General features: G+C 39.8%; 1 protein-coding gene across 8 annotated transcripts in view; it reads left to right on the forward strand.

Annotated features, from left to right (window-relative positions):
• NFIA (nuclear factor I A) overlaps nt 1-27,191 on the forward strand; it is a 573,426-nt gene that overhangs the window by 532,107 nt on the left and 14,128 nt on the right. The window lies entirely within an intron of this gene.

Here is a 27,191-nt window from a genome sequence, read left to right on the forward strand (position 1 = left end):
CCCAGTGGTTCTGTTTGGCCCAAGTGAGACCTTTTTAAAGTCTTCCTTTGCAAATTGTTATTATCAGCACTTGCATTTTTTTAAAGTCTCATTCTGTACACTGTCACATGGTTTTACTCAGAGATAGGAAAAGGGAAAATGAAGGCATTGTCTTTCAAATAAGAATTCTACCCCGCCCCCCCAAAAAAAAAAATTCGTTCAAGCCGCCCCTTTGAGGCAGTCTGTTCCACCCCTTAGTCCTATTGGAACACACAGTGTTCTCCTTCTAATGTGAAAACATTTATTTTTGATGCCTAGAGGCTTCAAGGGGATGTTATTAAACACACATACACACCTCCATTTTGTTCCCCTGGTTTTGGGAAGAACCAAGTTTTTAAAATGTGTGGTTTCACTCCTGGAAGTGGGATCGTGGTGGAAGTGGGTGAGGGGAAGGCCAGTTTGATGGGTAGGCATCTATATCACATGGTCACTTGATTGTTCCCTTGTTTTTATTGGCATCCAGAAAAGGTGGTATTGCCTCTTTTTAATTTGATGTTTGCGTTCACATATTTGCTGATCAGCACTTCTCCGCCCTCTTCTCTACCTGCTTCACATATTTCCAGTCAGCAGTGGTGGGGGAGAGGGGAAGTTTGGTGGGTGATGACAGGCTAGTGGGTGGGCAGTCTGGACAGTACAGAGACGTGTCTCCTAGGCTCTTGCTCACCTATGAAGGGCTAGAAGGCTCAACACCATTTTGTTTTTCTTCTTTCCTCCTTTGCATTCCAAACATCTGAAGCTTTGGATCTTTGATTTTTGATTATTTGCTTGCCTTTAAATGTCCTTTTCAATAAAGTGACTCATTGGGCAGCACTATAAAATACTTTCCTGGGAGCAAGCACTATTGAATTTAGGAGGACTTCCATCAAGTAGACCTTGTGTCGTGTGCCATCAGTCTTACACTTACTTTCCTGGGAATTAAACTGAGAAAATGAGAATCAGAAAAAGGCTGTTTGATGATGCTGATATTTGTACACATTGTAGCAACAAACAAACAAAAAACAACCCTGCAGCCACTGCTGTGACTGAACATAAACCAATATGAGAGTACATATACACAGTAGAAGCACTCCTTTGTATGGTGGGGATCCCATTTGGCTTTTCAAACTGATTTATGTTTGGATCAAAACAGTTATGTGTGGCAGTAAAGAGGTAAACCAAGGCAGGATGCTATACAGTGGAGCTGGGATAACCCCTCATTCAGCCTTGGAAATTTCTACCCAAGTAGAACAAGAATGCATTAGAGGAAATAAAGCAACGTAACTAGGGTGGGGCAGAAGTTCATGTTACATTGTTTGCTTATGCGGAGAAACCATAAATCATCAGACCAAACATCTCTATTGCAGCTGCTGTGACACTTGTACAGTAATAAAAAAAAACAACATATCACAAACAGCTCCTTGTATATACACCTAAAAAGTGGTCGCTGATATTTTCTAATATTTCCCCATGCAAAAGTCATATTTAACTTCTGTATGGAATCTGGGAAAAATACATTATAACACACTTAAACACACCAATATGCCTATTTAATCAGCTAGGATTTCATATGCAACTTTCTTTCTAGTTTGTGTTCAGCAAGCTAGCTTGGCAGATCTATTTATATAACTGGCTTCCTCTGCTAATATTTAGTTCATGTAGGAGGAAGGCTGGGAATCGTGTGTCCCTCCAGATGTTACTGGACCTCAACATCCAGCATTCCTCACAATTGGCTAGGCTAAGTAGGAATGCTGGAAGTTGTAGTCCAGTAACACCTGCAAGGCCACATTAATCCCACCCCAGATGGAGGGAGTATACTAGAAGGCGTAAAAAAAATTTACACAGGGCTAAAGATTCTGAATGCTGTGAGCAATCCAATTATTTATTTTTATCATATTTCCTGTACCAATTTATTTTTGGAACTAAAGCATCTGATGCTATAATCCTACAGGTACTTATCGGGGAATATGTCCCTAATAATTCAGATGGACCTACTTTTCAGTAGACATGATATGATTAATATTTTCAAAGTATATGCTTGATATGCCATGGATTTCTCCCTGAAACTCTCAGTATGAGTACTGAACAGCTTCCATTACAAGTCCCATCGACCTGCTTAGAAACATACAGACTTGCTTAGCTTCAGAAGTATAATTGTTCTGTGCCCGCCATAATATTCAGCATTTTCTCTGCTTACACTGCACCATCAGCCCTCCATATTCACATATTTTTTATCCATGGATTCAAGCATCAACAACTTGAAAATATTTTTTTAAAAAATCCAAACTGAAAACGTTGATTTTGCCACTTCATATAGGGACATCATCTGGCTATGCCTTTGTATTTAATGGGACTTGAGCATCCATTGAGGTTTGGTTCCAGGACCCCCTGTGAATACAAAATCTGTATTCACAGGGGGTCCTGGAACCAAACCTCAATGGATACCAAGAGCCCACTGTACTTTCAAACAGAACTGTATGCAATATTCAAGCCATGGATACACCATTGATTTGTATAAGTGTGTCTATTTCCTCTCTATTTGCTTTTTTTTTGAAATTGTGTTGCTTTTATGATGGAAACTATTACCAATGTATTATAAGAACACTATTTCCAGTTGTTCCATAACTTTGTTTTTTTTTTGGTTTGTTTGTTTGTTTGTTTTTTGGGTTTTTTTGTTTTTTGGTGATGGAGTAAGACCAGACTACATGTCCCTAGTGCACAGGATTTAAAAGGAAGTTACATGAGGGAACCATCTATATTGGGATAAAGAGAGTTTTTAAGCTTTTCTCCTTGCTGTGGTCCCAGTTTGGCCTGCCAACACTATATTACGCATAATGACAAAAAGTTATCTTACCATACTCTGAAACTCCTTTGAACTAAACACCATTTTGAATGTTCATTTCTTGTTCATGATACTATTTCTAATAACGCATTAATATATACAGAAGACTAAGTGATTCAGACATGCTGAGGAAAAATGATTGGGAACTGAATGGAAAAATGTTGGAATGCATCTCCTTAGTTTATAAAGTAGAAGCATTATCTCTGTTTGGCCAAGAGAACACAACATTGTCTCAGTCATATTGTGAAAATTAAAGAAATGCCTTTATAAAAATTTAGACTATATCCAGACGAATGAAAAGTCCTAAATCTTGTTCTTCTACTTCCTGATATTATAGTGGGGTAAAATAAATTAACCTGGGAAGTTGGTGTAAAAAGTTTTTGATTGTACTGGGAGTTGACAGAAAATATTCTGGGATACGCAAAATGTGTATGGATTTCCAAAATAAGATTTTGAAGAAGGCCAGGAAATCCCAGATTTTGTTCCTGTACTTTCTGGTTTTATTTTTAGAGATTCTTGATTAGACTGAATGTGCCCTTGGTTTCTAGTGTCAGATGGAACACAAAAATGAAAAGGAAAAAAAACCCTCTAAAATCATCCTGTATTCGACCAACACAAATTTGACCTCACTGATGTTGGGATAACTCTGCCCCATACAGACAACTTTTTAAATAGTTGAATCAGAAGCTTGACCAAAACACTTTTTCTCCTTAGACTAGGATACTTTTTGAATGTGCTTCTTCCAGGCCATTTTAAATTCCAAATGTCAGTTAAGAAAATAGTTGTTGGCAGTTTTGTTAGCAGCTAATTTGAACCAGATGTTGAAAAATATTAAGGCTGTGCTTAATTTCCTATCATCATGAGGAAGGGAAGAATTAACAAGAGAAACTTGTGTTTTGAACAACTATAGCATTTATTTAGCATGTTTTCATGGTTACAGCACAGTGTTTTAAAGGTCAAGAACAAGAACCATTATCATTTGGTTTCATTTGGCAATTATAATTTCAAAATACTAATTTAGCATGAAAACTTAAGATGGGATTTAATTGTGTTCCTCCTCCATAAAATTGGAACAACATGGAGCATGGACCAAACAGCACACAGATGTCACATACTAGAAGGATATGATGCAAAGTGAACAACATCCTTATTGTGTTGCTAGTTGCATGCATCCAATAACCACTATATAGTCCTGGTCAGGCATTTGTTTCTTCATACACTTGAACAATGGGTAGAAATAGAACGAGAAAGTGTATGCACTGGCGTTGTTGACACTGTCACATAAACTGCTGTGTACAGAGTTTGGAAGCAATTACAAATAGTTACAAATAACTAGTTTCTTGCTGTTAAGTCCCTCTTTAACCATGATAACATTATATTACGATTGTAACTTAACAAGGGTTATCTTCAACTCTTTCCTGGTGCATGGAAATTCTTTCACAATAACAAACTACAGCATGAACCAACACCTTTACATGTGTATCTGAAGTGGGCACCTGTCACTCTTTCCCTGCAGGAATTGGGCCTAATAGTGAACCTTATAGTGTGTTCACAGATCCATCCATGGTAGGATGTCACATCACAGTTCCCCAAGCACGAGTATCCTAAATTGCATATTATGGAAATTTGTGAAATATGCAGAGCCAGCGCGTTAGGCAAATTTTTGTGTTAGGCACATTAAGCACAAATATTGCATTGGGTTTTTTAAAAAATACAGTAATAATAATAATAATTGTAAAATGAGAGGTAGTCTCTGTAAGAGTTAGAGTGCTTGGGAACAGGGAGACCAAAGTCTGAATGCTTGCTGCAGAAATAATGCAGTTTCACACCGCTTTAAGTCCCATGGCTCAGTGCTATGGACTTCTGGGATTTGTAATTTTGTGAGATATTTAACCTTCTCTGTCAGAAAGCTCTGGTGCCACAACAAACTCCAAATCTCAGGATTCCATAGGATGGAGCCAGAGCAGTTAAAGCAGTGTCAAACAATCTTATTTCTCCAGTACAAATCAGATCTAGGTGATCCTGGACCAGTCACAACCTCTCAGCAGAATCTGCAGTAGAATGTTTTTGTGGGGAAAACTGGGAAAGAGGAAGAATGTAGAGCAGCCATGTACATGGTGCAGATTCTAGTGAGCATCATCATAGGAACATTTTGTTATATGGGAGTTTCTGGTGCTAGTATTTTCCTGTCATTTTTATAACTGATGCCAGTAACTTACACGTCTATGAGAATACCACATGAAGGCCTGCAAGTAACACCCTGTCATCTTGGGAGAAAATGCAGAATGAAGTGAGACAATAAAAACCAAGGTGAGATAAAAGAGCAAAAATTGCAGGGGAGAAGGAAGGTGTGGGTTGTTTTTACTTTCGCCAAAGATCTAAAAGACAGATTTTAATTTAACAAGAAAATATTATAGTTTGCCTAGCCCTATTTGGTTTTTTTTTCATCACAATAAACAAGTTATTTGCCTCATCTATCCTAGGAAGGCTGTGATATCCCCTAATTACTGTGTGTTAATGACTACAGTAAAGGTAACTATCAGCATTTGTACATTTTACATTTCAGTTCCCTCTTCCTCACTGATTACAGTCTCTCACCCATACGTATGTGCCAACTGAAGAAACACTCCATACGTTTGGGGTGGATTGCAGTCCATGAAAAGCTATGGCTTACTATTAGGTAAAATGTGATGACTGCCTCAGGCAGCAGGATGCCTGGACTAGTGAACAGCACTGCTTTCTCCACTAGAGGTTCCCACTACTGCTGCTTCAATTAACTCCTTTCATACCCCACCCTACCTTGCTTCTGTGTTCATTTGCCTGTCAATTTCCTATTCACTCATATAGTATTGCACTGGACTAACATGGCTAGTTTCCAGGAAAATCTGAAAGGTGTTCCTTTGTGGAAGAAAAATGTAACTTACAAAGCAGACTTGATTCCTTTGTAAAGAAACCCATGTGGCAGACCTGCTTTTCCTCCCATTTCTTTATTCCACTTCTCTATAACATAAATCTCTTGTACACTCCATCTACCCCATAGCTGCTATGGGTCACATTTTGGAAGGGAAAGGGGTGAAATGGTAGTAAATATAAAAATATGCACACATACGGTGCCACTTCCTCTTCCTCCATCCAGCTTCTTCTCTTCCCCCTCAAGGTTTTCAGGAAGAAAGAATAGAGAGCGGGAATCATCTTCTACCATTCAGTTCTTCAAGCAGGTTGCTCAGCTTCTGTGCAGTCTCTTGATCTCAAGGAAGCTCAAGCAGAGACGTAGCCAATGGGGGGTCGGTGGGGTCCCCCCCTCTGTTAGATACAATGAATGGTGCATGCCACCATGCTCAAGCCCCATTATAATGGTGGCACTTAGTCTGGACACCCCTTCTCAAAATCCTGGCTACATCCCTGACTCAAGGGACCCTTCCCCTGCATTCCAAGAATATCATGGCTGGGTCTTTTCCCACCACCCACAGTGTGTATTTCCTGCCTTTCCAGCAGGAAGAAATTCTGTTTTCCATCTCCTCTCCATTATGGCATTGCATTATTTGCTGTCCATGACTCCTGTCACCAGTCCTTCCATATCCCTCAGGAAAGCCCCTGAGGCAGGCAGTTGCCCCCATCTAGCTTATTCTCATATTCTCACCTTTCCTTCCTCTCTGGGAGATTGAAAGCTCTGCTTATAGAACCAGGGGGGTGGAAAGTGACTCCCACTTTCCAATCTTTCTTCCTGAAAAGCTTTAATTTGCACCTTAAACTTTAAGGTAAGAAAACCTGGATAGTTCCAAAAATTAGCCTGAACAGAGATATTGCTTCTTTAAAAAGATGGAAAAGAGGACATATGGCAACCCTATATTGTGGCATTATATGGTTTGGTTACATTATTTTTATGGGTTGTTGCAGACAGCTTTGTAAAAGCAGACTTCAACTCTCTTCAGACAGGAGGCTTTCCTCCAAAATTGCACCATTTATCCAGAGAATTGGAAATGGATCAATCTAGGATTTAATTCTCTATGAAACCATGAGGCTTCACTTACTGGCTAAACAATGGAAGTAGTGATAGGTTTGCTGCCTGAAAAACAAAACAAAAACCATCTTATATCTTGGATTCCAAAAAGGCTAGAAATTTAGTTTTAAAACATGGAATGGAATGGAATCTGGGCCAGCTAAAGGTGGAAATGGACACTGGGCAGTGTGCCTAGATTCTAGCTAAAATCCAAACAACTAGTCAATATGGTGACCCTGATTGGAGGCCAACCATATTTCATGTTATAAACAGTAGCCATTCAGGGATAGCTTGTTTGTATAAAGGTGTTGTTACCAAGCTATTGCCATAGACTTCTTTATATGTGATAAATAAGAATGGTCAAATTGAGAAATGGCTTTTCACAAGCAAGCAAGAAGGCAGTCACAGAGTAGCTGCAGTTCATCTCACAGAAAACTGAAAGTTGTAGCATGTTCAAAAATTGTGTGAACTTACCCTCAGTAATGAAATCAATATTTTTCAAGACTCAGACTGTGAGAGCATTCTCTGCTTTCTTGCTGACGTCTCCATTTGCACTCTTTGGCAAAGGCTCTCCTTTATAGAAACATAGATAGAACTGGTTAAACTGTGTTGGATTTCTGCATTGAACAAGGTCACAGAAAGTACACCAGCGGCTCAGAGAATATTTTAACTCTTCTGGGTCTGCTTCTATTGGTTAAGCAGGAGAACGCAATGTGTATGCCTGCTTTTCCACAATATAATTTCCATTGAAATACTTCCCATTTAACAGATGTGAAAGATTTTTTAAAAACACTTTTACATTACAACTGTAATATTCCTATAGTAGCCTCAAATATTATCATAAAGAGATAGTTTAAGACAAACTGTGCTCAGTTACACATTTCAACAATCTTATGCATACTTTCTTAGAAGTGCCCACCGACTCCCTTCTATTTGCAAAGAAAGAAGTTATATTGACTTCTTGGGATTTAATTCCTACTATATTTGCATAGGATGTTTTTATTTTCATATTTTTGTAATTGATAAGGAGTGGCTAAGACCACCTTTATTTCCATTGGTCTGGGCTTAATCTTTCCGATCCATATTTTACACTTGTCCATGCAGGACCTTTTCCAGAACAGTTTATCATCTAGGTCCTGGATTAGAGTTGCCAGGTGAAATAATGCTCAGGGCTCCTGCCCTTTTAATAGTTGTGTAGAAGAGGAAATTTTATCAGGTTTTGCCTGCTATGCAGATTTGCAGCTAAGGTCTTTTTCCCCCTGCCTGTCGTGCCAGAGGTTGCTAATAGGAGGGGTGGGAATATCAGGCAGTCACTTCTCAATCAACAGGAGAAGGGACCCCCCCCCGACAGCAACTCATCTGAGCCCTATAGCCAATGTTGGCATACAGCAGAGTAAACTGGCAAATTCAGAAACGTGGTTCTCAGTCCTCAGTTGAGATAACAGCAACTGGATGTCTTCCAGGAACTGAAGAATGCAGGAACCTCCGGGGACTCTCAGCAACCGATGCCAGGCTTCAGCTGATAAATGACCAGACAAGCCAAGTCTCCCGAAGTGCTTTATTTACAGTGCTATAATATAGATCACACACGAATGCCAGCTCTCCTACTACAACCCACAAAGCAATCACTGGCAGCTCCTGAGTTTATATAGCCTTCAGACCATGTGGTCTCCTAAACCAGTGACTTCCTGTGTTACATTCTAAAGTGTCCCCCTGTGCAATCAAGCTAGATGTTTCATCATTAGCGTGTCCCTGTTAGTGCTCTTGGACATCTCCGCGGCCTTCGATACCATCGACCATGGTATCCTTCTGGATCGCCTGGGAAAGTTGGGTATCGGGGGCACTGCTCTGCAGTGGTTCCGTTCCTACCTCTCGGGTAGATTCCAGATGGTGGAGCTGGGGGACTGTCGCTCCGATAAGAGGGCCCTTACATCTGGGGTCCCTCAGGGAGCGATCTTGTCCCCTATGCTATTTAACATTTACATGAAGCCGCTGGGAGAGATCATCCGGAGATACGGGGCGCGGTGTTATCAGTACGCTGATGACACCCAAATAGTCTTCTCTGTATCTCCGACTGATGCAGTGACTAGGGATGGCATCTCTCCGCTCAATGCCTGTCTGGAGTCGGTAATGGACTGGATGAGGGAAAACAGACTCAGCCTGAATCCAGAGAAAACGGAAGTACTTGTGATAGGTTCTCCTGGTCCTGGGAAGGAGGTTTGTCCACCAGTCCTGAACGGGGTCATGCTCCCCGTAAAGGACTCAGTTCGCAGTTTGGGGGTGCTCCTTGACTCGTCGCTTCACCTGACTTCTCAGGTGGATGCGACAGTTAGGAGCACCTGTTATCAGCTTCGGCTGATACGCCAGCTGCGTCCCTACCTCGACTGGGGGGACCTTGAAACAGTGGTGCATGCACTGGTAACCTCTCGACTTGATTTCTGCAATGCGCTCTACATGGGGCAACCCTTGTACCAAGCTCGGAAGCTGCAGTTGGTTCAAAATATGGCTGCTAGGCTGGTCACTGGTAGCTCCAGGGCCAGCCACATAACACCGATATTGAAAGATCTGCATTGGCTGCCAATTCGCTTCCGGGCCCAATACAAGGTGTTGGTCGTTACCTATAAAGCCCTAAATGGCTTGGGCCCAGAGTACTTGGAGGACCGCGTCTCCCCATACAATCCTCCCCGCACACTCAGGTCAGGGGGGAAAAATCTTTTGAGTGTTCCCAAGACAAAATATGTACTAACGGCGCAAAGGGCATTTTCTGTGGCAGCCCCGCAATCTTGGAACGCCCTCCCTGAAGAGCTCTGCTCAGCCCCCTCCCTGGAGTCGTTCAAGAAGAACCTGAAGACTCATTTATTCCGTCAAGCTTTCTCCCACATGTCCTGACTGTTTCCCCCATGTATTGTGTGTAGTATTGTTGTATTGTTGCATTGTATTGCATTGGATTTTTTAACTCTCTAGTAATGTTGATTGATTCTATATGGATTTTAATAGTTATGCTGGTTTTAATCGGGGTGTTTTATTGGGATGTTTGTTTTTAATCTGTATTGTATTATATTTTTATTGCTTGTAAACCGCCGTGATCGTAGGAACGGCGGTATAGAAATAAAATTTCAATCAATCATCCAGGCTTAGTGCATGCAGGCACCAGAGTGTCCTTGAGGCTATGAGCATCAGCTGTGCTTGATCAGCCTTGTCCTTCCAGTGCTGGATGCTCATGGTCAGACACACACACACATCCAAGCATTTCCCAGTGTGCTGACCTTAACCCCTGACACCCCCTCCCCTCCCCCAGTGATCCTAGTTGCTGCTTACCAGTAAATGAGCTGGGAGTAAGGTTCTGGCTGGAATCCACTAGATAGCACTGTAGTTAAAGTGTTATGTAGTATATAATGGTCAGTCTGCTATATATTTTAATTTTTTTTTTAAAGGACTCTTGCTTCTATGATACTCTTTCCTCCCCCCCCCCTCCAATTTCGACAGACCCTTCAATATCCGCTTGGCTAAGAAAGCTAACAAAGAAGATGAGCGTTTATAGAGATTTAAGTTCTAAGTAATTCAATACGATTCCTTTAATAAATAATTATTTTATAGCAGTTCTGCATTACCTCCTTCTTTTTTGTCACAAATAATTTGGAATCATCGGCTCACGTACAGAAATGACACTTTGATGCCCGTGGAAGTAATTGTCATTGGGAAGTTCCCAAATTGGGATTACTAAATTTATGTGAAGTTGTCCTATACATTTTCATTCATTATGAGTGGAAGCTTTGGTGAACTATTACATATCTTTGGATTGGTAGAAATATTGATGTATTTCTAAGCAAGTGATGTTCTTTTTTAAAAAATCAGAAGATCAAAAGGTCTAATATTTTTAGCACTGTATATGAAACAGGTTCTAAACTTTACAGAGTTTTTGGTTTTGTCAGTCATGCAGGTTTCAAGATTTATGGGCCCAGTGATCCATCTTGAACTGCAGATTGCTATAATGGACTAAAGTACTACAGAGTTCTACATATATCCAGTTCCAGATTAAAATCTTCTCACGTGAAGCTCATTTCCTTCAAGCATATGCCTCCATAGCAATGCCAAATGTACATGACAGCCCTAAACAGACTTATTATGTATTTTTGCTAGCTTTTTTCTTCTTTTCTGATTTCCTGCTCTCCACTTTCATCTCCCTCACCAACCTCCACTGCAGATAATGGTGTATTTGATTAGCCTGCCTTGCAGCTGCACCAGATCCTGATCGATTTATTGACTCTGTCAGAGAGGCTAGTACAGTAATTGTTACAAGAGCAGAATGGAAAGCAAGAGCATGTCCGTGGGAAAAAAAACGGCATTTCATTCTTTCCTTACCTTCTTCCTTTTCCTTATTCTATAGATCTTGGTGTGTTTATGTAACAGAGAGGACTTCACTTAAGATAATCAGCTCCTTCCTACATTATTAATTGTGTCAGTTAAGGTGCTACTTGGTGACAAACCTATCATTGACATCAACTTAACCCTACTGGGGTGGATTTGCATCCCCTAAATGTTAAAATTTTAATATATTTTTAATTATTATATTATATTATATTATATTATATTATTTGATCCTGCCATTCTTTTATGGTGGTTTTCTTTGATTGATGTTAGGTTATCTATATGATCAGGCTTGGTGAGGGGAAATTGTGAACTCCAAGAAAATTAGAGCCTTGTTACAGTCATCAGGGTAAACTACTAGGATAATAAGAGGTGATATGATAGCCCTGTTTAAATATTTGAAGGGATGTCATATTGAGGAGGGAGCAAGCTTGTTTTCTGCTGCTCCAGAGAACAGGACCAGGAACAATGGATCCAAGCAGCAGGAAAAGAGATTCCACCTCAACATTAGGAGGAACTTCCTGACATTAAGGGCTGTTCGACAGTGGAACACACTTCCTCGGAGTGTGGTGGAGTCTCCCTCCTTTGAGGTCTTCAAATGGAGGCTGGATGGCCATCTGTCGGGGATGCTTTGATTTGGATTTCCTGCATGGCAGGGGGTTGGACTGGATGGCCCTTGTGGTCTCTTCCAACTCTATGATTCTATGATTTTAAGATCATCCTAAGTTTCAGCAGGCATGCATTAGTGCTTGCCATTCACCCTCATCTTCCTGACTGCCTTGCCACCCTTTCTGATTTGACCAAGCTGCCTGGCACACACCTCACCCACACCCTATCCACCTGGTATAGCCACTGATAGGGTTGGAGTTCTGCTGCCACCTGACATCTTCTTCCAAGTCTGGCAAAGCTGCTGGCTGGACCAGGAAAGAGAAATGATGATGGATGGGGATGAGTCTGCACCCCAACACTACCAGCCCACTGCCAGCCCACCAGCAGCCACAGGAGAGTTCAATTCGCTTTTCTCTTTTCCACCCAGCCACCCTCGGGGGGGGGGGAGTGGGAGTGTGCTGCTGTAGGTTGCCTTGTCCTCTGTTCCCACCTCCTCCATTTCAGAGAAGAATTTTGGTTATTGCCTAGTCAGCACAGAATTGCAAACCATGCAATGACTATATAATGGAGTTGTGATGGTGCAAGTCTGACTTAGAACATCATAATTTACTAACAGGGTGGCAACCAGTATTTTAGTTGTACAAATTTTACTGCTGAGTTTCAAAGCAAGGTTCTCACTGGTGGGCTCACTATAAGCAAAACAGGGGACTGTGATAACATCAGGAAATTTGGATTCATAAGGAAATTTTGATTGCTATCTCAACATCAGGAAATTTTTATTGCTATCTCAAAATTTGTCAAAGTGTTTTTGTTGTCATTCAAATTGCAGAAGAGAACATGAATTTAAAATTTCAAAGTGTGGGACAGGATGCTAAAAGCAAAAGTGTGAACCTGCTATAAATAATTGGAAAATATTTTTAAAGGACTAGGAAACACTTGATAGCTACCTGATGCCCTACCACTGAGATTCCTGATGCAGTGGGGGAAAGCGAGAAAAACAAGAGAGGGCTGAAGCACACCTGCTCAGGTTCCTGAACTTTCTCTCACTCACACGCACGCACACGCACACACGACTCTTGGATAAAATGTCCTCCAGTAAAAGGGGGGGGATGGGAAGACTAATGAACTTTTTGGGGGGTATATTAGCTATATGGCTGAGCTAAAATTTGCTAGAAAACAGGAGAGGGGATTGTAAGTCATTACTACTAAGATTTTTGAAGGTTAAAGAGTGGGTGGGAAGGTTGGAGAGGCTCTTTGGGTTACTGCTAGAAAAATTCCTATGGTTAAAAAAGGAAGGGGCAAGAAAACTAGAGGCCCCAAGGATGTTGTTCAGAGTATTGGGGAAGCATAGGGTTGGAACTAATATTCTAAAATGGTTGAAAGACATGTTTTTCAATTGTTGAGAAACCCTGATGAGAAAAATCATGGACTGACGAGAATCTTCCCAGTTCTGGGCTTATGCTGTGCAAAATTTCCATATGGTTGCTTTGCACAGAAAATGCTGAAATTATTTATTGCTACCTTCATAAACACAGGGTCTGATGTATTTCAGCTAGTTAAGTATACGCTGATAAGGATTCCAGGCAACATTATTAAAATACATGCACTCTTGTTATAGCATGAGTTAGGAGTTTATCACACAGCCATTTTTGCTCGATTCTGTCCCACAAAATCTGCTGGCTGGAGCACGGCTGGAGGATGGCTTGTGGTCACTCTGTGACAAAGTCCGCATTTTTGTGTGTGATAACACCCATTTTTCCCCGTTCAATCCCGATCCTGTCCCATGCCCAGATAGGGCAAAGATAGCTATATGATAAACTCCTTAGATGATGGATTAAAAACTGAAGAACTGTGAGCAAATAGAAAGGAAATCAAGCCTCCATTTCAAAGAACTTTCAGGAAAGTTCAGATGTTACCACTGACAGCTATTTTAGTCTGTTATTTTGTCAGGTGCATGGCCTGAGGAGTGAGTTGCATAGCCTGAGGAGTGAGTTGCCTGTGCACTTGGAAAAGGAATGTTAGGCTTTTATATATGAGACTCACCAACTGCAAGCTACATACTTCTGTCACCAAAGGACAATTTGAACAAACTGAGGCCTGTTACAGACAGCCAAAATAAAGCTACTTTGAGTCACAGTGGAGGTATGGTGTTTCAATGATGCATGCATCCTAAGAGTCCAGAAGTCGCACCAAAGCCACGCTCCAGCCCTAAGGACTGGAACGTGGCTTTGGTGTGGCTTCTGGACTCTTAGGACGCATGCATCATTGAAACACACTACCTCCACTGTGACTCGAAGCAGCTTTATTTTGGCTGTCTGTAACAGGCCTGAAAGATTTTAATTGATCCTGAGGAAAATCTATCTCATGCTATCAATTCCTATATATAATACAGTAGAATACAGTAGTATTGACAAACTGAACAAAGATGCCTAAAGTTAGATAACATCTACTGTAAGAGGTAAAGTAAACCAGATTAATTAATTATAGGTTATGAATATACAGGATATGTCGTTTTTTTAAAAAAATGTATCTTTGAATAATTTTAAAATTTGTTAATATGGCCCATATTTTATATAAATTTACTAAGATTTCTGGTGACTTTAAGAGATGAAAACGGCTACAGAATTCAGGTTCCTCTGAATTCTGTAGTGCTATTAACATCTATAACTTCAGTTAGCTGATATTTGCAATAAATACTTTTCCTCTTTATTTTTTTTTTTAAATCACTGCTTATATTCTGTTTGAAAACATATGTGCAGAAGAAATGGAGCAACTTTCATCTTTCACAGTAAAGAGAGGACAAAGGTCAAAATATCCATTTTCCTTGCAGGCTGTAAGTGTAGTTATAGTCTAAAAACCATCCTTGTAAAAATAATACTGTGGCACACCATATTCATTATTTTTCAAGGATTCCAATGCACTTTTTCTCTGTTAATAAGTAACATGAATGGCTCTCCTTTTCTAATTCTGGCAATTATATTAGGCCTAAAAATTACTTTGGAAACTTCTAGTCAGTCAAATGATTATCTCTTTGCTGAGATTAAGTTTATCAATGCAACCTAGATGAAATTTTCATGTCAACATTCAATACAGTATAGCTGACTTTAGTGGAACATAGATTAACTCTAATTTATCTGACTAATGCCAGTGCTTATAGTTAGAGATGTAAATCTTGGTTCATTTTCTCACATGCAGAAACAAATAATTTCTCCCTGGTGGGTGAAATTACAAGACTTTTTGTGCATTTTTATTATTTCTCATATATTGGGATTTGGGAGTAAAAACTTTTTTTGCACCAAAAAATCCATTTTTGTGCAAAAAGGTGTGTTTTGCACAAACATTTAGCAAACATGTTCCCTTTCTCCCTTCAAAAAAATCTTGGGGCAGTTTCCATTTTCTCAATGGGATGTCTAAGCCAACCAAGACCATCTTCCTTGTTGTGGACAAGCAAATATGTGAATATTGTTTGTGTTGCAACCCTAGAGTGCTGCAGTCACTCTCTTCTGTGCACAAGCCCCATCTAATAAATATGGCTCAAGTCCAGTCTATTTGTAGGATTGTAATGAATCCCAGATGTTAGCAGGTCATTTTGTGCCTGCTGAAGTGCCCACAAGGTCTGACATTTCTAACATTTTATTTAAGCGTGTGAAATAATGAGCTGTGTTTCAAAATGTTGAGATTTGAAGATAAATAAACACAAAAATGAGGTCCCCATTTTTAGTCTTTTCAAAGGGCCCAATTAAAAGAAGTAATTATTATTTTTTGCTATCATTACTGCATCTATTAATCTATTCACATGGCTATGTTACATACTTTGAGAACACACCTGCTACATTGCATGCTTTGAGTAGTGGGACTGGGGAAGGGGTAATGGTGCAAATGAGCTCCCCTTACAGATCAAGCTGAACAAGATCAAATGCAATAATACCTAAGATAATAGCAATGAGCCATAAAATACAGCCAGGAAAACATTCTTCTAATAAAGACTAACAATAACAATTAGCACCTCAAACCCAATACTAAAATAGCAAGAATGTTAAAAACTTCAAAAAGGAATGCTTATGACTGTACTCAGTACTCCCTGATAAATTCATCAACCCATTTATTAGAACTGTAAATTATTTTCAGTAAAGTAGTTTTCATAAACTGCTGCATTTTAGGTGGAAAAACTTCTATTCTCCTTCTTGGGGAGGGGCTTTCCTTCTGGTGGTTCCTGCAAGATACAACAGTTTTCCTAAACTTGTCCATGTTGTGATACATGCACATATCATTTAAAAGCAGTGATATTTATACCATTTTCCCAAACTTTTTTTTTTTACAAACATGCAGATCTGCTGAAATAATCATTAATTGTATGAAGGTCAGTTGACTAATCAATAAACTTGTTGTTGTTGTTGTATGAAGGTTGACTATTTAAATTTTCTAAGAGTTCTTCTTTAATTATATGGTCGTTTAAACTATAAATAACAGTCACCTTTATTTTTCATTTCTTCAGTCAAAGTTTGTTTTTTGCAAATTGTCCTTGACTTTAGTTGTCCTTCATGGATGACGCTCCAGAGCCTGCCCCTCAATACTGTCTACGTTTTTCATTGTGTTCCAGGACATTCAATTCAATGTCCTCTGTTAACCAAGGACAGCTGTGGTGGGCTCCTCAAGCCATTTTTCTATCTAGGCCAGAGGGTCACTGCAGTGAAATGTGAGACTTGGCTTCGTTCATCTCTGAAAGCTCTGCATATTGTTGCTGTCTAGGCAAACCTGGGGGAGTCAGGAATGTTGGACCCAGAAATTGTATAAGATTGGATTAATTGCATGGACTAGATTCAGCTAGAAGCAATGAAAGAAAGTTCATGTTTGGGTCAAAGGGAATTATATGTTATTTCACCCTTTGGGGTATATGTTCAAGATCATTTAACAACAAGTTTGTTCCTTAATGAAACAAAAACACTTCTGTCCAAAATCAGAGATGTGGCAAAAAGCTTGATTTATTTCCTTTTCCCCTATGTAGAAATGGGAAAGTTCTAGGATATAGGTATTGGAGGAACAGGAAAAATGAAGGCATTGCACTCCACATAGCAATTCCTTCCCACAAATAATGTTTTCCTTCTATCCCCCAAATGCTAGCATCTCAGAGAATGACACACTGTGATTCATTTTCAAATACTTTACTTATATTTACTTTGGATGCCTAAAAGGCAGCTGAGGATCATTCATTAGGAAGTATAGATCTTGTACCTACAGCCCACAAACCCTCCTTTTAAGCCATGAGACCCCTTCCCAATCATTTCTAAATTGCTGTAGAGCAGTGGGGTGAACAATGTTGTGTCCAGCCCTACTCCTATTTGAAAAACAGCACAGTTCATAGGGGCCTAACACACACACCCAAACTTACCTCCTTGAAATTTGGCTGATTAATCCTTTTCTTAGAGTCTGTATATTTTGTACAGATGTGTTATTACTGATTTTATTATATAGCATATTTTATATAATGCCTTTCAAAACTGTACAATCCTCACAAAGCAAAGGATGTACTAAGTCAACAAATAAAATATTGTTGTCAACAATGTGTAGGGCTATACAAGTGTTGATTAGTAAATACTCCCATCATACATCACCTCTAGCTAGGTTAGCTGGTTCTGATGGGCAGTGCATAGACAACAACACAAGGAGGACCACATATTCCCTAGTTCTGAGTGTGGTTGTTTTTAACACTTCATCTGATGGCTACTTTGAGTCTTGTAGTCTGAGCGGGCAAATTGTATTAATGTCTTCTGGATTTCACACTCGGCCCTGTCAGCAGCCCCCCGCCCCCCATCCCCAGTCTTCTGAGTCCCACATGGCCATGGTTGTGCAAGACCTAGAAGGCAGCCTCTTCTCCCTGGCTTTCTGCATGGCCATGGCCATGTGGGACCCAGAAGGCAGCTATCCGCCTCCCCTCCCAGGTGTACTGCCCCACTGGGTGACACCTCTCTCTGAGGTGTCACCCAGTGCAGTCCACACCACCTCAAGCCCTAGTGACACCACTTGGCATAGGGAGCTGGTTGTGTTTAGCCTGGTGAAAAGAAGGTTAACAGGTGACTTGATAACTATGTTTAAATATTTGACAGGATGCCATATGGAAGAAGGAGCACATTTGTTTTGTGCAGCTCCAAAGATAGGACACAAAACAATGGAGTCAAATTACAGGAAAAGAGATTCCACCTAAACATTAGAAAGAACTTTCTTGATGGCACCAATCCTTGCAGCCAAAAGGGCACATTTTTTTCTTATTCATTGCGGTGGCAGCCTCCTCCTGAGGAGGGAACTGCCACTGTAGTGAAGCCTCAAGGGGTGTGTTTTCCCTTGTGCTTCATCACTGTGATGGCCTCCTTCCTAGTTAGGAAGGCACCACCATAGTGTAACTGGGAGGGACACACTTGCCATTCTTTCTCACCAAGGCAGCAGCCTCCTCCTGATGCGCTCACCTCTTTTCACCTTGCAGCGGGAGGAGAGCACAACTAGGTGTCACCCCTCCTCTGAGATTTCCCCTGGTGCACACTGCCCCCCCCCCACCCCCGGTGATGCCACTGCTTGATGGTAAGAGCAATTCAAAAATGCCCTGCCACATAATGTGGTGGAGTGCCCTTCACTGGCGTTTTCGAACAGAGGCTGTGTGGACATTTGTTAGGAGTGCTTTGATTTTGTATTTTTGCATGGCAGGGGGTTGGACTGCATGACCCTTGTGGTCTCTTCCAACTGTATGATTCTAAGAGGGGGAAGGGAAACTTTTTTTTTACAGCTACCAAGGGAAATCACTTTGATTCTAGCTCCTGACTGAGTGTATCTTTAACCTTTGCATAATTCCAAAAGATCCCAGATTGTAGATTTTTCGAATAGGTAGTATCACTGAAGTTTAGCAGAACCACATCTTACTCAGATGGAGTGCTAGGTCATGTGGATTAGCAGGGGAAAGGGCAGCATCTGCCACCCCTCAGTTTACATGCAGTGGAATATCGTTATCAGTTGTTGTATTTTGGGATGCTATCTTAAGTGTAGCTGCAATCCTTATGGTAGCTGGGAAGAAATTGATTTTTCCAGCAACACTGTATATTTGTGAGTTGTTCCTGTTGTAATGCAAAGAATTTTGTGGTGGCCTAGTTTCAAATAATCAATTAATACCCATTTACAAAAGACCTGCTCAGTGAGATAGTTGTATTTCCCTGAGAAGAATAACAGGAGATATTTAAAAAAAACATTCACCTCTTTTAATTTTTGGACTAAAACAAAAATTAATTTTATGAAGCAGCTCTGTATCATTCAGACTTTTGCTTTTTGACACTGAACACTGTAGACTCTTGTATTTTCACCATGATCATCTTATAATAGAAAATATATAATTAGAAACAGTTCAGACTAGTTCTCAAAGTATTCACTGAAGTCATTCTCAATAATAGCAGAATAGTAGTACTTTGGCCACATAATGAGAAGGCATAGATCACTAGAAAAAATAATAATGCTAGGACAGGTAGAGGGTAAAAGAAAGAGAGGAAGATCACAAACCAGATGGATAGACTCAATCAGGGGGGATTATGAGCAAGGGATTGCAGTATCTGGGTAAGGCAGTAAGGGATTCTTGGAGATGTCTCATCCAGACGATTGCAATGAGTTGGAACCAACTCGGAAGCTAACAACAACAACACGCCTCAGACACCCTCAGACTGTTTGAATGTGGCATGTGTGTACACTCATCCCTCCATATTTGCAGCTTTGATATTTGCAGATTTGATTATTTGCGGATTTGATTAATATGTTCTCTCTAGAAATATCTAGGTCCTCCAGTGGAACTCTGTGGTCAACTTTAACTAAAAGTTTCACTGAAAGACCTAGAGATTCCTAGAGAGAATACTTTACTAGGCATTTGTAGCTCCTCCAGCGCAGTTCTATAGTCAGTGTCTGTCTGATGTTGACCAGAGTTGCAGTGGAGGACCTAGAGATTCCTAGAGAGGTGTCCTCTCAGGTAAAAAACATGGTGTTTTTGTTATTTGCGGTTTTTCCATATTCACGAGGGCCTTGTGCCCCTAACCCTATCGAATATGGAGGGACAAGTGTATTTACTATTGCTTGCAATTAAATCAACATTATTTCATGTCACTATGATTTTGGAAATAACACCATCTCTTTCCTCCAGGGAAAGTAATAACTCTTTAATCTGCAACTATACAAAACTACTGATTCCAAGAAAAGAACAATAGCTATATTTTATATATTTAAATAATTTTTCCTTGTCATCCTTTTAAGATGCCTTGTAAGAAGGTCTGTTGTAGATAAGTCGCTTCAGAAACCCAGGCTGTGGTTTAAACTGAATAAAAGTGCAAGTGCAGTCTTGAGAACTAACTAACAAAAGGATTTTTGCAAAAGCAACAATAGGAGAAAGTGCTAAGAAGAACAAAGAGGTGGTGAAAGTCTGTACTAGTTAGAATACTGGGACTGTTGGAAGAAATTATGTGCCTTTAAAGAAATAATAATAATAATAATAATAATAATAATAATAATAATAATAATAATACTTTAAGTGTAATGCTATATGTAAATAATTAGGAATATATTGTTGTACTTTGTACCCTCCTTTTCTCTCTGCCTTAGTTAAGTGGAAACTTTTAATAACTACAGCTTGAAACTTGTGCCTCTGGGTCTCAAATGCCTGAGAAAGCACTGCAGGCTGTAACTGCAGAACATTCCTTTGCTGGGCCCTGGAAACAGAGCAAGCTAGCACAAGAGAAGTTCAGAGAGATCACATGTAAATGAAGGCTGGCTCTAGGCTCCCAAGGAGCATTTTATTTGGTTTATATCTGAACTTGAACTTTTAAATGCATTCCAATGGGACTGGACATAAAGCTTTGCTGGGTACAGCAGGAAACCATTTTGTTCTGTGTACAGTCCTGTTGCAAAAAAGTAGAGTTAAAAGAGGAGGGAGGGAGAGGGGGAAGAGGTAGTTTTATATCCCAGACTTTTACAAAGTGTGAAGGGAAGACACATTTCCAGCTTTCAGAAGCAGGTGACGGACATATGTCAGGGGAGCTGTGTTTGGCCAGGATTTCCTGGCATATATCCAAAGCATGTCTGGAACATATTTCTCCTTCACACTTGTATACATGTATAGATAGCAAAACAAAACTGTCACATAAAACATGACAGCTCATAAGTATGGAGGAATGTGTTCTGTGCTGTACATGTATTAACCTGCAGTGTTTCTGTTTAATTCAGATCATGCCTACATTGCTCATAAATATATATTATTGAAAACAAAATGCAATTTTAGGCTGAGTTACATGTGACAGATCGATGACAGACATCATGCAGGTCATTATTTCTTAAATGCATAGCATGTCCTCCATATTGAATAGTCCCAGTCATTATCACCAGAGTTTGTTGGCTTTCCTTCTGTATAGAGTGGCCAAAACTCTCAGAAAGGCAGAGGTGATTCCAGTGGTATACATAGAAGTGTCTTTTATTTTAAAGTGGGACTCCTCTCTTTCTTATTAATGCTATACATCCAGCTCTTCGACAAACAGGAATTTGTCATTAAGTTCCCAACATATGGATCAACAAAACTCTAGCAATTTACGCCACCTACCCCATCTCATTGTGCCATCTGCTATGTCCCTGATAAATTTCAAAAGTTATTTCTTACTTCTTTATTTCTTTATATTTATATGCCACCTTTGTCCCAGGAAAGGACCCAAACTGGCTCAGTTCTGGCAGAAGTTTTTGGGAATATGCAGACTGGTTTGTGTAAGATTCATGCCTACCCATCCCTCTGCATGATCAAGGCCTTGCCTTGTTTTCGTTTATCTTCTCTTACTTTCCTGTATTTTTAAAGTTTCCATTTTATTTTGATTCTTTTTTCTCCATAGTTTTTTTTAAAAGTATAATTCCACTATGGGCAAACTAGTAGATGTGAAAGTAATAACCGCAAATGGTTTAAAGTGTAAGATCCAGAACTTAATCCATGTCTGACATGAGAGTATCATCACAAGTGGCACTGTAGGCTTTTCATTATATATCTGATAGCATCAATATTATAATTGGGCGGGAAGGAGGAAGGAATTCTTTTACTCTTAAACAAAACCTCAGAAAACTTTCAACTAATAATAACAGGGGGAAGGAGGAAGAAACACTGCAGATATTTTTAAAAATACTGTCTGGCACTTTAAGGATATCAAGTAAATTTTTAGTACTCTAATCTCTACTATGCAGTATATCAGGGAGGGTGGAACCTACTTTTTATGTATGCTTTAGAGTAGCCAGTAAGTAGGTAGAGACAGCATTTGTATTCCAGTAAGAAAACCTTGATGTCTAACAACAAAATAGCAAGCAACACTTTGGAAGTCTCTGAAAGATTTCATCTTGCTTTCCACTTAATCCCCTTGCTGTACTTCGGTTCTCAAGTAACTTCCATTCTGCAGGCTTACTTTAATGGGTACAATCTATTTTTCATGAAAAAGCAGGAAATAAGCTGTCTTTCGTGGAGGGAAAAAAAGATTTACAAAATGTAATCATTGTTGAAATATTCCCTTTGAACTTGCTTGTCCGCAGGGGTGTCTGGCTCCCAATATCCCCATTTCTTTAGAACACCCTTACTAGTTCTTCGAGTAGATCAGGTACACTGGTGGTTCACTTCTTTGATGTCTTGAATGAATGAAAGGAAAGCATAATAAAAGGGAGCTGTTGATCAAGCATAAAATACTCTTTAAGCTGACAGAATGGCAGAGTTAACACATCCTAAGCTGCTTTTAGATTTTCCTCCCCCCCCCCCACTCATTTTCCTGTGCTTTGTGTACAGTGGGGGTTTGTATTTTTTAAAAGCCTCTGATCTATGTAGTATGCCCTCGTATAACAAAACCAGAATGGGATTGTTTCTTTCTCTTGTTTGCCTGACTACTCTTTCATTTCTTTCCCTTCCTTTCCTCCCTCCTCTCTACTAGGAAAATCTGAAGTTTACTATTACTGGAGCAGTCTTTGAGTCTGTGACATGAAAGTTTAGGATGTGCATTTAAAGTAAACTTGGTAATAAAATAAAACAAGGAAATGCCTTCTTCAAAAGCATGACTTTCCCCTAAGACAAAAACAAGAATCTTAACATCTCTCTTAAAAATATATATTGTCAGATTATTTTCTTTGTGGTCTAAAGGAAAGTGAAAGTTTTCTTTTTATAGCTCTTATTTAGATCTTATATTCCTACTCATTATCTATACATCATATTCAAAGTGACATCTGTCTTGCTTACTCAGATAATATTTCAAGGATTTTGCAGTGATGATTCTGTACTATATTATTTTCAGACTACATGGGACTAAGTTACTGTTCAATCAACCTTTAAAACTTTTTCTTCACATTTCAAACACAAGAGGTCCTTTGGAATTATGCCCAGTACACAGGAAACTTCCTGGATTAATAGATAGATGTTCTTCATGTTCAAAAGTATGGAACTAGCAGAAAGAGCGACTGCATGAAAAATTTTGTGTAAGGTTTTTGATGGGCTTTCATTGAGTATAAAGAATGGAAATAATGAGTGAGAAAGGAAAATCTTGATGGGGCTACAGTCATGAAATTCAGTCCAAATAGCTTAGAAGAGGAACATGTTTGTTAGTCCCAGCGATGGAATGGTATAAATAAGTCAACATAAAACAGAAGTGCATTTCACATAAAATGTACTGTGAGCTGAACTCTCTGTTTCTAACATACCATTCTTTAGACTGCCAGTACTTCTTCCTTGTCCCTCCATGTTTGCTTACCTGTTCACTTGCACCTGCTCTGTTCTTGACTGGGAAACAAAGCATTCCAACAGTGGGTACTTCTAACAGAAGGAGGTTAATGTGTCTTCCATCTCTGGCATGCTTTATTTCTTCTCCAGAAGATGAGGGAAAAAATGGAGTATTAACAACTGGTTGGACAACAAAGCAGGGAGAGGAATGACTGACACAGTAGTAGAAGGTTCCCTGGTGTGGCAAAACCAGACATTAATATAAAAACAGAGGTCAGGCAGTCCCAGTGTAATGCACTCTCTTTTTAAATTAGGTGTGATTTCAACCTGAACAGTCAGCAAGCAGAAGCCCTTTTTTAAGCTATGACATGTAACTTGTAATTCAACTTGATATGGTTGATATATCACTGCTTAAAAGACAGTACAGTGAATGGTCAGGAAGATTTCAACATTTTTCATGTTTGGCAATTTAGACCAAAATCCTACAACTTCATAGGAGTAAGATTCATTGAAGTAAATGGGATTCTTCTGTAGTAAGCATGCATAGGATTGCACTGTAAACCTTTGATAAATTCAAGAGCAGCCATTTACATTTTGTTCTGTTTTTTTCTCTCTGAAACTTGAAATGTTGACTCATCTGTTGGTGGCACATCATGCATTCTTAATCCATTCAGCATACCCCTTTTTGTAGAAGCATTTATTATTCTTCATGGTCTCTGTGACTCATACAAAAATGGGTTATCTGCGCCTGCACAGTGCATAATTCAGAACCTCCTAGCACTGTCATGCATGCATTTTGGAAGTAGTCCTATCCTCTCCCATGCACCGAGCAGATGCCAATTGCTTTTAGTCCACCACAGCAGCAGTGCCATAGGAACCTATTCAAGCATTTTCACTACTTTTGGTCAGATATTTCGGTACATCAACATAGAATTAGTTACACAGACTACATTTTTCTCAACGTTTGGGCAAGTCTACTTTTATCTGATTGGTATTTTGACATTGGGTTTACCTGACAACATGTTTGCTTCATGCATGTCGTAATAATTCTTCATTTATTGCCTCAGTAGGCACTTTTTAAAAGTTTGTGGAGTATTCTGGGAAGACTCCTGAAAAGGATGGATACTCAAAATACTTCCTTTGTTTGGAGGAAAAACACAACATGGTGTCCAGCAGGCACTTCACACTTTTAAAAGAAGATGGCCCTCCCTCTATCCACCATCATCCAGCCTCAGAGGGACAGAAAGGCAGGCCAGCTGTCAAAACTCTTGCGACAGGTTGTTCCACATCTAGGGGCAGCTGAAGAAAAAGTCTTCAGGGTGACAGTTACCAACTTAGTCCTGGCTGATTGGATTAAATATCCCCCAGAGTACCTGAGTGTACAGAGCAGAAATGAATCTCTTCATACAACTTCAGCGTCTTGTCCATTTCTGCTCCAACTTCAACTTCATCAGTATGTTTGGCCCTGAAAAGTTCTCTTGTGGGATCTCCTTTTGTTCACCATTGAAGAAAAAGCCAATTCCAGAAAGACTGGTTTTGGAGTTTTCAGCAAGTCACCCAACCCCAGGTCAGTCCCTTGATACCAAAAGTTTTACATTGGTAGCATCATCTTAGACCACTCATAGATGCCACCAAAAAAAAAAAGGAAAGAAAAGGGCTGAAGACCATTGAGCTCATACTCCTCTACAACTCCTTTTGACTGCTCCAGAACAGTTACAGACTGAGGAGGTACTGATTCCACCATTGGAGACAGAAGCCTCCCTTATTTTGCTGGGGTCTGCTCACTCTGTTGAGTGCGAAAGGTCTCCTAACCACTCTCAGGAGTGGGCTGTTACTCCACAAATATTGGAGACTGGAGTGGAGGATGCAATTATGGATTCTCCAATTTTACCACAACTCTCAACTATGGAGATATTGCTAGTTTTTCCTATCTCTGTAGATGTTCAGGTTGCAGCTGTGGTTTCTGAAAGGCCATCTCCTTTGACACAGCTGGCTTCAACAGTAGTTTCAAAACCTTGATCTCAACCACATATTGACTCTATGTATTGAAAAAGAGTGCAAGAGACATTATTCCTGCTCTCCATCTCATGTCAAAAGGATGTGTAAGAGGCATAAATTTTGATCCTATCTTGATCATCTTCTTTAGGTTCGTGAAAAACCAGATTTAGAAGCCCTCAGTATGATTGTTGTAAGTATACTCCACGACATTAACAGGAATATTCATTGAGACACAAGGACTATTCCTCCCCAGGTTATTGTTGTGATGTTCTCTATTATGAGGTATGGAGAAGACATGGCCACTATAAAGCAGTACTGGTGCATTTTAATGCTGAGTGGTCTCCAAAATTGTTCCATCATTATCATGGTTGTGACTGTAACAAATGGGAACATGTTTATCATCACTGATACCAACACAGAGAAGTCAGTTCCATCAGTCACAGTATCAATCCCACCACATTCACCGCAGCAGGAATCAAGAGGTCAACTGTCTCTTCCATTATGAGAACAAGAATCATCTGAACAACTCTCTCCAGCCAAGAACAAATGCTCAGCTGTCTTTACCAGGTCTCCAGCTTGATATTGTATTCCATCTCTTGGTTTCAAAAGCTACCATTGGTGCTGCTGAAAAGGTCCATAGCCATTGAGCATGTTCACTCTCCTGTGATATTGACTCCAGCAGTTCTGATGAAGAGTCTGATACATCTTCAAAATCTTTGGCAGCAGCATCTGCTAAACTTCCATCAGCCTTAATTGGGGAGAGATATCCAATGTCATCTACAGATGACATCTGATCTTTTGTAAATTAAAAGTAAAATTGTAAAATTGGTGTGTGTGTGTGTGTGTGTGTGTTATGTTCCTTCAAGTCATTTCTGACTTACAGTGACCCTAAGGCACCCTATCCTAGGATTTTCTTGCAAGATTTGTTCAGTGGAGGTTTGCCATCACATTCCCCTGAGGCTGAGACCATGTGACATGCCCAAGGTTACCTAGTGGGTATCATGGCCAAGCAGGAATTGAATCCTAGCCTGCAGAGTCATAGTCTGCTGCTCAGATGTTATGTGGCTGTGATTTCTTAGGATTTCCATTGCTTCAGCAAACCAGCCTGGGAATACTTACGCAAGCGACAAGTGCTAGTTTGTTTTTGTTTACTTAATTTTTGTACCACAATAAAATTATTTTGCACTTTCAGAGGTGGTACAACAAGTGATAACAATGCCAATTCCATTATTCATAATTCAATTTCAGATTGTAAAACATCAAAATACTGGAAATTCAAAGGATTTTGAATTTTTGACATTTTTCAATTACTTTCAATTCTGTAAGTAATTGAAATAAAATAAATTACTTTTATTTAAGTTTCCATAACAAAAGTATGGGTACATAACTTTGCAACTGTAACTTAATGAGGGACAACATCAATCCTTTTACAGTATAATTGTTATTCTCATGTTGTCTTGTGGCTGTTGAGGCACTGACAAAGTTGTGCAGGACTTGCCAAGAAAACCACATGATAGGTTCACCTTAGGGTCGCAATGTGGGAAACAACTTGGAAGCACACAACAACAAGATATCTACAAAATATCTGACTATGGTAACAGTGTGTAAATGAGAATCAT

The sequence above is a fragment of the Sceloporus occidentalis genome, unplaced genomic scaffold (genome assembly GCF_023333645.1).
Source record: "Sceloporus occidentalis isolate IW3139 unplaced genomic scaffold, rSceOcc1.0.p SCAF_3, whole genome shotgun sequence".
Lineage (NCBI taxonomy): Eukaryota > Metazoa > Chordata > Lepidosauria > Squamata > Phrynosomatidae > Sceloporus > Sceloporus occidentalis.